This window comes from Lepisosteus oculatus, chromosome 11 (genome assembly GCF_040954835.1).
Source record: "Lepisosteus oculatus isolate fLepOcu1 chromosome 11, fLepOcu1.hap2, whole genome shotgun sequence".
Taxonomy (NCBI): domain Eukaryota; kingdom Metazoa; phylum Chordata; class Actinopteri; order Semionotiformes; family Lepisosteidae; genus Lepisosteus; species Lepisosteus oculatus.
This window is the reverse complement of record NC_090706.1, coordinates 38,406,754-38,416,417: the sequence shown is the minus strand read 5'-3', so window position 1 is coordinate 38,416,417 and position 9,664 is coordinate 38,406,754. Positions and strand designations below refer to the sequence as shown.

General features: G+C 42.1%; 1 long non-coding RNA gene across 1 annotated transcript; it reads right to left on the bottom strand.

Moving 5' to 3' along the window:
• Positions 1 to 1,086: 1,086 nt before the first annotated feature.
• On the bottom strand, positions 1,087 to 4,470 carry LOC138241808 (uncharacterized). Its single transcript, XR_011191073.1, has 2 exons — positions 4,159 to 4,470; positions 1,087 to 2,650 (listed from the first exon to the last, which is right to left on the bottom strand). It is a non-coding gene; the product is annotated as an uncharacterized lncRNA (long non-coding RNA).
• Between the last annotated feature and the right edge of the window lie 5,194 nt (positions 4,471 to 9,664).

Below are 9,664 nucleotides of genomic sequence, written 5' to 3'. Positions count from 1 at the left end.
CAGCACAAAAAGAGGTGAAAAAATCAGCAAAAGGCAAAAAAGAGTGTACCGCTGTGCCTCGTACCCTATTTATCGGGGTCCAGCCCGGGAAAAGAAGAACCGCTAGCACAGCTCTGACCAGACCTATTGAGCGGGCTCCAGTCTGGTAGGACAGGGCGCGTAAGGCCCAAAATAAAATAGAAGAGAACTTGTGGAAAGGGAACAGCCTGCCCCAGTGGTACTGCACAGTGGGACAGACGGAAAAAGACAAAAGACCGCCTTACGCGGCGCAGTCCCCTCCGGGGGAACCGGTGTACACTCCCCCTTCCGGGGGTGGCCCTGCTCGTCCCGTCGGGGCGTGTCCAGGGTGCCTTTAGATAGACAGATACTTGATTGATCCCGTGAGGGGAATTGCATTGCAACAGCAGCTTTACAGAGACAACACAGCCACAGTGTAACGAATGATACAATAATAATAATAGTACAATACATGCAATACAATCAGTACAGTGAGGGGTGCGCTAAAAGAGTTACTCACAGTCCGGACACACAAAGAACAAACTAGAACAGAACAGTACGCAGACAAATCATATCACACATATGAATATAAATATAGATATAGATAGATATAATTTTAGATATAAATTTATAGGACCCGCCAAGCTGTGGGCAGTCCTATAATCATCTTGCGGGAGTACGGGACATTTAGGCGCAAACGCGCAAGTGAAATGAAAAAGAATGAAAACAACGGCAGCGTACAACGTCGTTTCGTACTACAAGAGGCGGGGCTCCGCCCTTCTGCCCGGGCTCCGCCCCCAACCCGGACACGCCCCCGCGTCATGCCACAGCCGAAATCAGTACAGGTACGGATAGGGAAAAAAAACTCTACATTATAGCACTTTCCAAGGGGAATCAGGTTACAAAAACTTTTTTTTAAATGTTATGTCTTTTGCTGCTGTACACATAAGTACAACTTCATTGTGAAAATGGAATTAACCATCCTAATTATTGTAGCTCATCTCTATACGCTAAGGATCATTTAATAGTGCTCAACAATATTCTACAACAGGCAATATAATAAATAAAATGATCAGAACTCTAGGCATCTTTAAAGCTGGCAGACATTTGTTTTTTATTGAATAAAAAAAGAGGCTTTGTGATGAATATTGCTTTGAGATCCATTAACCTTTCAATACAGTTAATAAATGCGAACAATAATTTTTGAAATTGAATTGCGTGCTGTTGTTCGATCCCTTCTGGGATGGGGTGGAATGAAAGTAAATCAGTTCTACAAGCACCGTTTCTGTTGGATGTGATACCGGTTGCTATGGAATTGCTAATAAAAGAAAAAAATGATTCATGCCGTCTGCTATGCTTTTACTTGGGTGAAACCACTGCAGATCACCTCTGGTGGCAGTATGATAAGAGGCTCTAACGCGCTGTGTTTCTCACAATGAGAGACCTGTCCAGGGATGGGGAGGGATTTGATTTGGATGTCCTGGGATGACAGAATTACTGGACACCTCTGTTCCTCCATGTCCAGACGGTCTGACGGTTCTTTTATCCCACATGAGAATGCTGTCAAATCTTCAGACAATTCAGAAGCCCACAATCAAGCGTTATTTGCTTCAAGGACAGCTCACATTCCTTTAATTTGATGTAAAAGATGTGAGGAACCATGACAGACCGTGTGTCTGCTGCCATTAAACCCTGCCAGAGCCTGTTTCGTCCATCACAGCTTCTTCCTGTGGCCTCTGTCAGGCGGTGTTAAAGACACCTTTCTTCTCCTCTTGCCTCAGTCTGAACTGAAGACACATTTGCCTTCTCTGCCTTTCTCTTAAGTAATGCAATATGTTTCCATGTCATTCTCCTTATTTCAAATCTGAAAGATTTAATTCATGGAGGTATAAAGGCAGCTACTGTATCTTCCTTTGGAAATTCAATTTTTTTTTGTGTACAGTATTAGTAGCATTAAATAATTTATGGCTTTTCGTGTGCATGGCCTAAGATTGTAAGTTTAATTCAATTCCTTTATAAAACGTCATCACTTAATGTTGCATTTTGTAAAACTCCATTGTTATGGTCCTGTGCTCATTTTTTTTTTCATTTGGAATTCTCACGATCCTTTCTTTTAATGGCTTTCCAAGTCAGAATCACTATGTGAATCAATTTGGCTTAATCAGATCAGGTTTGTGCTTTCTATCACTACATGCACTTGTCAGAGCTGTCCACCATTTTCCTCACTGCAAGGCCCGCCTACAGCCATACGGTAAAGAAGAGCTGATGTCACCCTCTCTGGTGATGCTGCAGACTCACAGGTGACCACTAATTAGTGAAGTATGTGATGCTTGGGAAGTTAACGATAGTCTGACCAGTCCTGGCAGCTCTCCTCGCAGCAGTTGTGCACCATCTCAGTTAATTCCATTGCCCACACACAGACTGCCAATGTCTGGCCTATAAGGCAGCACTGATTGAGTCTAACACAGAGCAAAGGGCTTGTTGCTCTCCACCTGACAAGACCTCTACAAAACAAGCAAAAAAAAAAAACACAGACCACGCAGCGGTTCTCTCCCACAGGCAAGTGAACCCTTAACAGATGGCTCTGTTTGAGCGGTACATGTAGAGCAGCTGGTGCAGAACTGCCTTTTCACAACAGCTTCGGATTCTGACCCTGAGAAGAAAAGAAAACATTTAGCCGAGAGGAACGAAAAAGACACAAGGACAGTAAGACTAAGAGAGAGGGATCATCACAAAGAAAGAGCTGCTTCCCATGCACTGAAACTTCTTACCTAAAACGCTCAACAACTTATTTTTATTAAATAATAAAAAAAATATTATGTTTAATGTATTCTTCCATTCAGTGTCTTCATGCACAAATACAAATTGCCAGCTTGAATAACAATTACAGTACTTCTTCAGGGAACATCAATATGGGCAGAATTGTGTCTGGAATTATTTTCTTCTTAGTCTAACAACATATCAGTGCTTTTTAGCCAGTACCTTGTAATAATTCGCCTTATAATCACTATTTGCATGGAGGTTTGAACATTTCAGGATGTGAAGACAATTACAGTGCAGAAACATTAGTTTAGCAGAGGAAATGAAGATGCAGCCTGTCAGGCATATTCTGAAAATGATGTATTAATGTTCCACTCATGGCAGAACCAGAAGGCTTGGGGGAATCTAGACAGGACAGTCCATTTATAACAACTTCCACTGTTGAGGGACTGCTGGAATGCGCTGGACCTCACCAGCATTTTGAATGATGCTCAATATCATAAGAAAACAGCACAGGCTGTTAGGGTAGGGACAGAAGCCATCTGTCCCTACCAGCTCAGCTGTGCCTACTTTGGATTTCACAGTGATTTAAGATGGCATCTTATAGATTGGACTGTGCCAAAAGTATTAACGTAATATCATGTGCATCATTTTAGATGCTTGGTTTTCCCTGCCACCACTGAGAGAGATCCAGTTGGACCGTGTTCCCACAAAATCTCAAAGGGATTTTCCATTCACAAAGCAGATGCATAAGCAGCCATCTCTTTCCTTTGGCAAGCGGAACTGATTTTTGTTGGAAACAATGACAACTGAAAAAGGGTAATAGCATTGCAGTGGCACGCTGCAGTGCTAAAGCACTGTTTACCCATTTTAATCACCGCTTTCTTAATGTGCTTGGCTTCCACAAGAGCACAGGCTCAGTCATGTTAACGGAAAAAAGGGTACAGACAGGAGGACCCTGTTCTAGCCTGTTTGTTAGTTAATAGTTTATGTTGAGATTAAGATGCTCTCATGAGGGGAATGCTCTTATCCAGCAGTTTTATCAGCTTTACCAATATGGCTGGGTGGCTTGTTCCATGCTCCCACCACCCTTTGCATAAAGATGTATCCCACCTCCTCGTGTGTCTCGAAAACTGTTCATCCGTCTAAAAACTGATACAGATGCAGTATCAATGAAAAGTGTGTGTGCTTAGAAAAGTAGACGTTGTGGGGTGAAATTTGGATTTACAGAGTTTACAATGGAGGTTGTGCAGGAGGACAAGCTCCCCTATACAACCAATTCCCTGCTCCCTCCTGCAGATCCAGGTGTTGCTTGGCAACGTCATTCCCAGTCCACGTGTGGCTTGGCAACACTCCATCAACCCCATCCTGCCCTTGCAGAAGCCCCTGGGCTGATCTCACCTGCGCGAGGAGGGGGCGAATCACTACCCACTCGTGGCCCAAGTTGTTATTCCTCAAGCCAAAGAGACGAAAACCGAAGTAAACCTCCTGGCACCCTCAGCCTTCCACGGGCCTCTTGAATTTTGAGGCTACTTCCAGTGTGTGCCAGTGCTTTGTCACACAGAGGGTGCTGAAAGGAAGAGTGAGCACATGTAGCTCATTAATAGCCTCATTTTTGATGTGTGAAATACATGCTAGTAGGGGCAGTCAGCTGGAGAGCATAATGTGAAGGAATATATTTAATGTCCATTTTTATAAAATACAGTATAAAATATTCATCTTCCCCCAAATACAACATTTTTTTACATGTGGAGTGTCTTTCATGTTCTTCTCTGATGGAGAAGCATGGCTTGCATAGGTAATCATTAATCTGCCACTTTCCATTCATTTGCTTTAAACAGATAACGTCTTAAAGGATTCAGCACAGAAGAGCTTGCACAAGATAGCTATTTGATTATAAATTAATAAAACCCTGAAGGGGGTCAGATGCCATAAAAGATTCATTAAAAGTAAAGGATATTAAAGGCAATTACTTAAATGTCAACACTGTGTTCTATGGTGTCATTAATGTTTTTTTAAACATTTGCTTTATATCACCTATTTTAAGGTTATATAAGTAGTTTAAACATTCTTCCATGCATCTTAGTTTCCTTTTTTGCTTTTAGATCCTACTAACTCATTTTTTCCTTTTTTGTTTTGAATGATATAAAATTGCGTCCTATCATGTATTCTCTATGTCTCCTCGAGAATATGTCTTACAAAGCTGAGAGACTGTATTCTAGGCCATCACTTGCACAGCGGTAGAGAGGGGACAAAAGTTGTTTTGGAGTGACATGCCCAAAGGGAAGGTAGGACAGAGACTCATTATCTTATTTTTAAAACAAAAAACAAAGGGTGCAAGAGTGTCTAAAGATGCTTAAAAAACAAAAACCTTAAAGCACAGCTTGTTCTCTTTAAAATGAACATAAGAAAGGTTACAAATTAAAATAAGCCATTCAGCACATCTATTTGGCTAACTGATACCAATGATCTCAACCAGGTGTGTCTTCAGAGGGGATATTTAATCAGCTGTAACAACATGGCTGGTAACCCTGTTCCATACTTCCACAACTCTTTGAGTAAAGAAGTGATGGCGAGATCCACCAGCCTGTGTGCGGCGCCAAAACTGTTCAACTGTCAAAGGAGCTAGGAGGCAACTAAATATAGTTGGATCCTCCATTGAAGACTGATTTTAGCTTATAGTTTCACTGTTTAGCTCTCTGGTAGTGATATTCTCTTGTGCTTGCAGGACACTCCCTTGAACCCAGCAATGCACCCGTTTGATCTTTGCGGGCCTGAACCAGGGCTATGCCATGAGCCTATTGTGACTCAGATCCCTCAGTGGAGTGCACAGGTGGCTAAGTGTTATTAGGGTTGATTGACGTTGAGCTGGCCTTGCCCTCATCTGCGTGCTGTGCTGCAGTGACCCCTGGTGGCTCCCCAGGTGCTTGCGAGCTCGCCGCACTGTCAGAGGGAGCTGCATCACTCCACGCCCTGGCTCCGACACTGCGGAAATGTCTGAGGAAGCAAGGGTCACCTCGACAGGGTAGGGGCAGCATGAAGATGGGGATGGTGAGAGGGGAAACAGTACCAAACTGGCCGATGTTCCCCATTTTAAACTCAATGCATAACATTAAGGGCATCATAAACTCTTTAGTTTCATTTTATGCATGGGATATCTTGTAGCGGGAATGGACGAAAGTGAACGTCTAGATCTTCTCCTTTAAATTGAGAAATTACGATTCATTTTTCATCACACACACCAACCCCTGTACTCACACGGGAAGAATGGAAGAATAAGATTAGAGACAAACAGGCTTCTCTGACCCCGCTGCACACATTAAGATGTCCGTGTTCACCTTTTGGCGTGATAAAACAACAGGATGTCCAGCTCTTCCCGAAATAACTGCAGGTGATCCGGAAGCTGCAGGAGGCACTCGTTCACCCGGGAGGAGAGATTACTCAACAGCATACATGTGTTTTCTAGGAAAGTAACATTCCTTCTAGGAATCACTTACTGGTCCGGTGTATTGGAGGTCTCTTCTGCTGAAAACAAGCAATTCTGTTGCGAGTCCTCTAGACTAGGTTATTGATTTTACGAGAAAAAAAAAATGTATCACTTACGCAGACGTGTATGAACTCGGCAATATCTGCAAGAACAAGTTTTACGGAATCCAAAACACATCCTTTACATTTAACCTTGATGGGGGGACTCGACTTCGGAAAAGCAGGGTGCATCTGTGACCTGACACTGCAGGCAGATAACCCCCCTCTTGCCCACCTGCATGAAACATCAAGATTCCTTTTTGGTTGCTTGTGTGCGATCATTTACATTCATGATGATAATGTTCTAATCTGCCCATCTAAAAGAAAGAAATTCGGGCACGAGCATTTCTGTCAATGCTGTTAGCATGTGAGATTTAATCACAGTAGTCACAGGCTTTTAACGAAATCGATACCATTAGGAGAAAGGCTCTCTTATTACAAATCACAGGGAGTTGTAACGTCATGTTAATTTGCCACAGTTATTGAACTTTATGTGATGTTAAAGTATTCCATTGGCCACTTTTCTCCATTACAGTATATCCAGACTATCCATACTATTTTTAACTAGACTAGATTAGCACAGAACACGCAGTATTTGCCAGTAGTACAGCATGATTGGGGAGTAATTTGGCTTTGTTAGAACTTGAGTAGTTTCATAATGGAAAATGGAAAAAAATCTGATACAATATTTCACTCTCCTAAAAGCCATATTATACTTACTGTACAAGCTCAAGACAAATGTAACATAAAAAGGCAACATTTTGGGAAGATTTAACTGTTAATCAGTTGGAAGGAACTGAAGACAGCAATACGTTACAATACAGGGGGGTTTTATCTAACCTTCAGTCTGAAGTCAGTCCTTTAGAACTGTAGAATAGTTGTTTGGAAGATCACATTAATAAAAACATCTGGATCAAATATAAGACATTTTAAATGAATATTGAAGATAGCTGAATGCTTAATTAGATTATCAATGAAGTCTTTATGTTAGGTAGTTTTATGAAGACAACAGCCTTACAGCAACTTACATGCAACTTTATTTTGGATTTTTTTTCTTCCTGGAGCTTTGAAAGACCTTTCAGTTCTGCTACCCTCTGGTGTGATGTCTTGTGTATGTGTCAAGGACGGTCTCTAAATGGCTCCAACTATCGAAATACTTCTAGACACAAGAGCACGCAAATTCAAACCCAGAGTTGATCTAGAGTTTAGAAAATAGAAAGTAACATCACACCACCGTTTCGGTGCAGTACAGTCTTTGATTTGTTAAATTCTCCTTAAGGTGAAGCCCAATCATCAGCGATTTCATTTTTTTCCCCCCGCTGTTCTTTTTGCCTCAATACATTGTTTTATTTCAGAACACAGAACATGCAGGCTCTGACAGTAGAGCTCAGATGAAACCAAATCAAAGAGCGATGCAAATTAAATGAGGAAGGCTCGAGTGTAATCAAGCCCTTCGTCATCTCAGGAAACACAAGAACGCATATAATGACTTTAATGCTCTCATCAGGGATTCAACTCAAGTCAGGCCAAAGCACTTGTTAGAGCAAGAGTCCAAAAACTTTTACTCTTTTATTGGAAATTGGAGTGGAAGAGAGGGGCATATTACTGCCGTCTTCAATTATCATAACCCGTATGAATTATTAGCTGGGATTTATTCAGCCACTACAGTGTCATGCAGTGGTGTTGGTAAAAAAAAAAGACAAATAAGAGATAAAATAACGATAATGACAGCAATCAAATGAATAATTACTTTTGATTGAATACACAAATCCTGGAGACTAATCTTTAGAGGCTTTCTTTTCTATCAGTGTCTGCAAAGCGGCTTCTATTACATGTTGAAGGAGTTCTCTTCTGAAAACGTGCAGGCAATAAATGAAAGAGTTACCAACATTACAAGAAATGACACCTTTAGGATTACTGCGACTGAAATATGGGGAGAATAGCACTAGGGGAAAAACATGTTAACGTCGTCTTACACGTCGAGGTAAAAGAAAAAGTTTCATTTAAGCTTTTGAAACAAATCATGTTTGTACACTAAAGTATCACAGAAACAGTGCTACATTTCCCATCTCAGGAAATGGACCGGAGCAATTTGGTACTCCATCTCAAGTTAAAAAGAAAATGTTGTTACTTCTGTAACGCGAAGAACATGTTCCTTCACATCAGACTTTGACGAGTGACCGTGCTGTGTGAAAAGCAGATCTTTGCACAGCCTGTGCTCCGCCAAAATATATGGCAACAATTTTGAATTTACAGAAAGATGCTGATAACATTCGATGCAGACCACAGCCAGCGTTTTTTTGTGGATGTGCGTCTCATAAGCACATCGCCCGAAGATCGAGACCTGCTTGCTCATCTCCGAAGTTTTTCCACTATTTTATCATTTGTTAAGATCCAAGAAAACGTTTCCAACACGGGATCCCAACAGCGTTGGTAGAATCAGTATTTGTCAGCGATCTGGATAACCTCACCCGTGAATGCAACAAGCCTAATGTACTCTATTCCACTGACCAGCTCACAAAGAAAGGTAAAACTAACCTCACCGCCATATCGAGATTGCTGATGATCTGCTCGTTGTCGTAGTTACATTCTTCGCGCCGTTGTTTTTCCCAACCGGAATTTTACATTTTCGATGCGCAGCCATTACCCTCCCTCACACTGTCAAAATGACGGACATGTGGCTGTTGAGCATTTTAACAGACAAGTGGGAAGATCAATAATTACACCCTTTATGAAAAAAAAAGAACACCTTCAAATGCAGCAACACTGTGCAATTTTCCTACTGTATTTTTTATGCACTCATCCACTAAGGCTCCAGGTCACTCTCAAAACTATTATTGAATGTCCCTCCTGTAAGATGGTGGTTTGTGGCTCATTTTGCACTTAGCTCTTTGTGCCGCCTGTACTGTTTACCACACTAATTCACACGTGGTTCTTCGAATATAAACGAAACCTCCTCACCTGTAGTATGTCGCCAGCTGTTGTCCAGCACACACACATTCTCCGTTTTACCAGCAAAGCAGTGCTGAGCTACTGCAAGACTTAACTGGTTCGAAGTAGCACAGGGCCGCTTCACGACATTGTGAGCAGTCTTTCCCGGGTTGTGTGTCGTGCAATACACGAAGAGCCTCCCATGCAATGGCCGTTAGTGTTAGTTATACAGGTTTCCCTTTCAGGCAGTGTCATGAGCAGTTCTTTCCGGGCCCTATGAAGACGACACGATCCGGAAGGGAGTGAAGAAACACTGCGGGGAAAAAAAAAAGTCATGGAGGAGAAGGTATGGAGACAGGGGGGCGTGTCCAAGGTGAGCAGGTGTCCTCGGGAAGCGGGTCTGGGGCGAACAAAGAAAGACAAAGTCCAAACGGGGAATCCAAAACAGAAG